The sequence below is a fragment of the Lipotes vexillifer genome, unplaced genomic scaffold (assembly GCF_000442215.2).
Source record: "Lipotes vexillifer unplaced genomic scaffold, Lipotes_vexillifer_v1.1 scaffold413, whole genome shotgun sequence".
Classification (NCBI taxonomy): domain Eukaryota; kingdom Metazoa; phylum Chordata; class Mammalia; order Artiodactyla; family Lipotidae; genus Lipotes; species Lipotes vexillifer.
In genome coordinates, this window is record NW_006769725.1 from 2,214,969 (window position 1) to 2,220,582 (window position 5,614).

The window sequence follows — 5,614 nt, forward strand, 5'->3', positions numbered from 1 at the left end:
CTCCCCCCGAACGCTGCCCGCCTCACCCTTCCGCGCCGCCCCCGTCCATCAGCACTTCCCCTGCAAGCTATCTCGGGTGCCAGACCAGCTCCCGCGTGCGTCGGGGTTATGCCCTGGGCGCCGCGCCCGCCGTGTGCCCACCTCTCGCCTCCCAGCCGCAGCGTCTCCTCCTAGCAGCCCGCAGGCTTCGGAGAATGGATCGTATACCCAAGCCCTGGCCGCCTCCCTCCTCCTCCTCGCGCTGCTGCAGCAACCCGCTCGTCCTTCCTCGGTCGCGGCAGAGATTATCCTAGTATTGCGCCATATTACGCGCCCGCCTCCCCTTCCTTCCTCGCCGCGGTCTCCAAAGCCCCGCCGAGGCCCTCCGCCCGGACCCCCTCCCTTCGCCCCCAAATCGCCGCCGCAGGGGCCGACCCAGGGCTCCGCGGAGGCGCCGGAGCCTCGCAGCGCCTCGCCCTTCCTGACAGCGGAGCAGAGACGGCCTGACAGCCCAGCCCCCCGCCCGCGGAGCTGTCACCCCGCCGCTGCCCTTCTCCGTGCCCTAGGATTATCCTCTCCGGATCCCCGCGCGGCCCAAGCACGGGGAGGGGGCCGAGCCTGGGCGGCGGTACTCACCCCGCCCCAGGAGCGGCGCCGCCAGCCGCAGGATGAGCGGAGCCCGGGCCGCCGAGGGAAGTCGCGTCGGGTGGGTGTGAGCGGCCGCGAGCGGACCCGGTGTCCGCTGCGCGCCGCCTCCGGCCCTGGCCCGGCCCCCGCCCTCAGCTCCGCGGTCCCTGCGCCCGCCGCCCGTGGCCCCAGGAGCCAGCCGCACCCGCCCGCCGCCGTGTCTCTCCAGCCCTCGGCGCTGCGTCTCCATCCCCGCCCCCACCTCAGCTGTGGCTGCTCCGACGAGTCAGGTGACGGCGGCGGACAAACCCGGGCGAGCTCTCCACGCACCGCCTCGCGTCCCCCTCCCAGCTACTCACACACGCCGCCCCCCTGGGCCGCGAGCCTACAGGCAAGGGGGCGCCGCGCGCGAGCATCCCCGGCAGGCTCGAGGAGAGGAGGCGAGGAGGGCGACACTCCCCCAGCCAGCCCCCCTCCGCCAGGCGCCCAGCTGCCTCTCGGCTCGCGGGACCCGCACCCAGCACGCACGGCGTGCGCGCGCACCACGCACACCTGCCGGCCGACTGCGGGATGCGCCGGGGGCGTTGGCGCAGATGGGCAAGTGGGCTCCTGGAGTTCAGCGCTGGAAAGGCCGCGACTGGAGCGTCGTCCCGCGCTGCCTGGCAAAGCCCAGCCAGCTCTCCCCTACCTCTGACTCGCCCGCCCGTCAAAGGCAGCAGAGGCCCTGAAGGGCAGGGCGATTTAAAATGTCAGATTCTGCTGGCCACCCGCGCCCGTTACCTATGCGTCCTCAACTCCTTGGAGCGCCTCTACTTGTGTCTGTTTTAGCTGGGATCTGGCGTGGGCAGTTAATTCTAGCCACTTTGGTCTGAAACTCATAGTCAAGTCTACTACAAGGACGAGTAATTGACAAAACCATCAATCGAGTCCCAAATCATACGCACAATAATCATTTAGGTGTGCAAGGGATACTCTTTGTACCCCTAAGTAATTTTTGCCAATTAAATAGTGTTTGAATGTCTTAAGTGTATTTGAATTGTATACATGGATTTCTAAACAGAGATTTGGCTATGCTAAAAGTTTCACGTGTTGACATTTTCAAAGACTGTTATTTACCTTAACCTAAAAAAATCTTTTAAATTCTCACGGTACAATCACGATCAGAACTTCATTTGTGGATTTTCTTGCCATGTTTCCTGGCTACAGGTGGCCTCTATTAGGCCTGGAGGCTTTAAAATGTCTACCTATAGATATCAAGGTTTTGTTGTGTACTTTCTTTCACCTGGTACAGTGTTGAGTACGAATCATGATTTTGTAACTGTTGGGACTGATTCTAGCATTAACTGCAAGCTTGACAACTAAAGAAAGGCAGCCCAAGACTATCTTTATCAGGATTCAGATGCTAGTGTTACCATATCTAGCAATACCACACCTAGATATTTAAACAAAAGAAATATATAAAAACACACTTCCATTCAAAACCTTGTCCTCCCATTTTGTAATAAATTTATATAGTGGCTCTGAACTGGAAGAGTGTTATTCTAGCGGTAAATGGATAAACAAAATGGAATATTACTAAGCAATAACGAGGAAGGAACTAACAACATAGATGAATCTCAAATGTATTATGCTACATCAAAGAAGCCCCACCTCAAATGCTACTTATAGCTGTGATTCTCTTTATATAACATTCTAAAAAGGCAAAACTATAGAAATAAAGCATGTCAGCTGCCAGGGATGAGGGAAGAGATTGACTGCAAAGGGGCAGAAGGAAACTTTTCTGGAGTGATAGAAAAGTTGGATATCATGATTGCGATGATAGTTACACAACTGCATATATTTCTCAAAACTTATCAAATTGTACACTTAAAATTGGTGACTTTATTGTATGTAAACTAAACCTCAATAAATCTGATAAAAAGAGCTGGAGTGGCAATGTTATCAGACAGAACAGACTACACAATAAGGAATGTTAGGAGTGTTAAAGAGGCACATTTCATAAAGATAAAAATTCCTCAAGCATATGTAAGAATCCTACCTGTATATATATTGAGAAGAGTTTCAAAATGGGCTGAAGCAAAAATGAATAGCATTGAAAGGAGAAATACGCAAATCCACAATTATACTTCAGGATTTCAACACTCTTCTATTGATAGCACAGGTGGACAGAAAGATTACAGATGACTTGAAATAACCATATCAATCAATTAGACCTAATTGACAATTATAAAGGACTCCACCCAACAACAGTGGAATACATTCTTTTCAAGTGCGCATGGAATAGTTATCAGGATAGACCACATTCTGGACCATAAAGCTAGTTTCATAAATTTAGAAGGATTACTATTATACAAACTGCATTCTCTTACTACTGTGGAATTTAACTAAAAATTAATAACAAATAGATATCTGGAAATCCCTACATGTCTGGTAATTAAACAACACATTCCAAACAACCCATGGGTCTAACTTTCCCATAGGAAATTTAGAAATTGAATTAAATGATAATGAAAATGCTACATATCAAAACTTGTGGGATGCAGGTAAAGCAGAAATTAGAAGGAAATTTATAGCATTAAGATACTTTAAAGAATGAAAAACAACTAAGAAACGAGAAAAAGAAGAAATGAAACTCAGCATGAGCAGAAAGAAAGAAATAATAAAGATAAAAGTAAAAATCAATGAAAGTGAAAATAGACAAATAATAGAGAAATTCAATGAAACCAAAAACTGTTTATTTGAAATGATCAATAAAACAGATAAGCTCCCTAGTCAGAAAGGAAAAAGAGAGAGAACACAAATTTTCAATGATAGTAATGAAAGAGAGGATAGGTCTTATGGATGCTAAAAGGATAAGAGATTGTTATGAACATTATGCCAGTAAATTATACAATTGTCATGAAATAAGGAAATAGTGTAGAATACTGGTTCTCCCATAGTCCAAAAGTGATGTTGGGTAATATACATTGCTATTAGTTAAGAGATTGTGAGCAAGTAACATGATTCCAATAATGGCTAAAATAATACAATCTGTGAGTGATATACTTTTCAAAAATAAATTGGAGTGGATTCCTTGTAATCCTATAATAGTGTGATATTACATACAGTAACTTATGTACACGTGGCATGGGAAGTATGGAAAGCCATAGTCTGTCTTCAGTATGCTAATCGTGTCTCTGTTACTATACATGGGAGAGTATCCCACACATGAACATCCTTCTGTCATGGGTGGTAGCAGAAAAATGTTTGAAAATCTCCCTACAATGGAAGCATCATATAAAAATTAGTGAATCATGTCAAGGGTAAAACCAACTTTTGAAATGTAATTGGTTGTTTTGGAAGAAAATCTTCCTAAGCTTTGAAAATAGTAGCATATTTCCAGTGGCAAAGATTAAGAAATGCCATGTTCTTATCTCCAGAAAAACTTAGAAATTTCAACCATGAAAGTTGAAAGAAAATTGACTAAAAGAAATACATTGAGAGAAAGAAAAAGGATTCCTTGTCAATATATTCCCTCTGAAAGCCCAAGAACATAGTAAATAATATTCAACAAATCTGAAGCAAGAATAAGTATTGACATTCAATATTTTTAAAAATGGAAAGGTTTTTTAATCTCTCTCAGTGGTCAGAAAAGAAGTTAAATACTTAGATATGCAAAACATATTTTTAAAAAATACATTACACTTATTTTTTCCTGAACCAATCTACATATATGTCACCATATACATTCTTTTCTGTATCTCTGATTTAACACATATTTTCTTCTGAGTATCAGATTTAATAAAGAAAAAACAAACTAACAATAATTACATGCAGTTCGACAATTTACACCAACATGTGAGGGCAAATGTCTTTAAGACACAAGAGTAAGATACAGTGAGTACAAGAAACAGAACTAGGACTTCCCTGGTGGTGCAGTGGTTGAGAGTCTGCCTGCCGAGGCAGGGGACACGGGTTCGTGCCCTGGTCCGGGAAGATCCCACATGCCGCGGAGCGGTTGGGCCCGTGAGCCATGGCCGCTGAGCCTGTGCGTCCGGAGCCTGTGCTCCGCAACGGGAGAAGCCACAACAGTGAGGGGCCCGCGTACCGCAAAAACAAAAAAAAAGAAAGAAAGAAACAGAACTAAAGCTAAGGACAATCTGATTGCCTCAGGCAACGACCTGAGGTGGAAGTGGAATTCGCATTTTTCTCTAAAAACTTAATGTTGTTCTTCAGGTAAAACTGTACAGTGATTTTATTCCAGGGATGCTTTTCTGACAAAGCAGAAAAAAACACATGAGGTGCAAATATAACTATATAGGAATATATCCACCTCCACATACAAATGTGACATGTCTGTCCAAACTCAAAAGCAACCAACAACAAAAATCAAATTTTGATATCCTGAATGCACTTGTACTGTACAGAGACGAAAAGATTGCTTCTCTTTTAAATGATTTTTTAAATTAATTAATTAATTAATCTTTGGCTGCATTGGGACTTCATTGTGGTGCGTAGGCTTCTCATTGCGGTGGCTTCTCTTGTTGAGGAGCATGCTCTCTAGGCGTGCAGGCTTCCGTAGTTGTGACACGTGGGCTCAGTAGTGTGGCTTGCAGGCTCTAGAGCGCAGGCTCAGTAGTTGTGGCGCATGGCCTTAGTCGCTCCACGGCATGTGGGACCTTCCCAGACCAGGGCTCGAACCCGTGTCCCCTGCATTGGCAGGTAGATTCTTAACAACTGTGCTGCCAGGGAAGTCCCACTTCTCTTTTATAAGATGGCAAATGAAAGAGACCATGAAACTGATGAGCATTCTAACATAGCAAGAAAACAGTAGGTTGCATGAAATATCAGTAAGATTGAGATTCAAACAACTAGATCATCTCAGGAAATATAACATTTCATCCATGAAACCATTCAACTTATTTAAGAATGGAAGTAAACGAAGAGACAGTATATTCCGAGACAGGACAAACATATTTATTAAGTTGGTTCTGCTTCATAATCAGTCTAGGAATGAATTTCATGACAA

The 5,614-nt window shown here is 45.4% G+C and overlaps 1 protein-coding gene across 3 annotated transcripts in view; it reads right to left on the reverse strand.

Annotated features, from left to right (window-relative positions):
- SNAP91 (synaptosome associated protein 91) overlaps nt 1–1,152 on the reverse strand; it is a 162,944-nt gene extending 161,792 nt beyond the window's left edge. The window contains exon 1 of one of the 3 annotated variants that reach the window (XM_007445890.1): nt 616–734. The gene's annotated coding sequence lies outside the window, so the exon portion shown is untranslated. Of the gene's footprint in view, nt 1–615 lie in introns of all 3 variants that reach the window. The other 2 variants (XM_007445889.1, XM_007445888.1) reach the window with 2 other exon arrangements.
- Nucleotides 1,153–5,614: the final 4,462 nt, after the last annotated feature.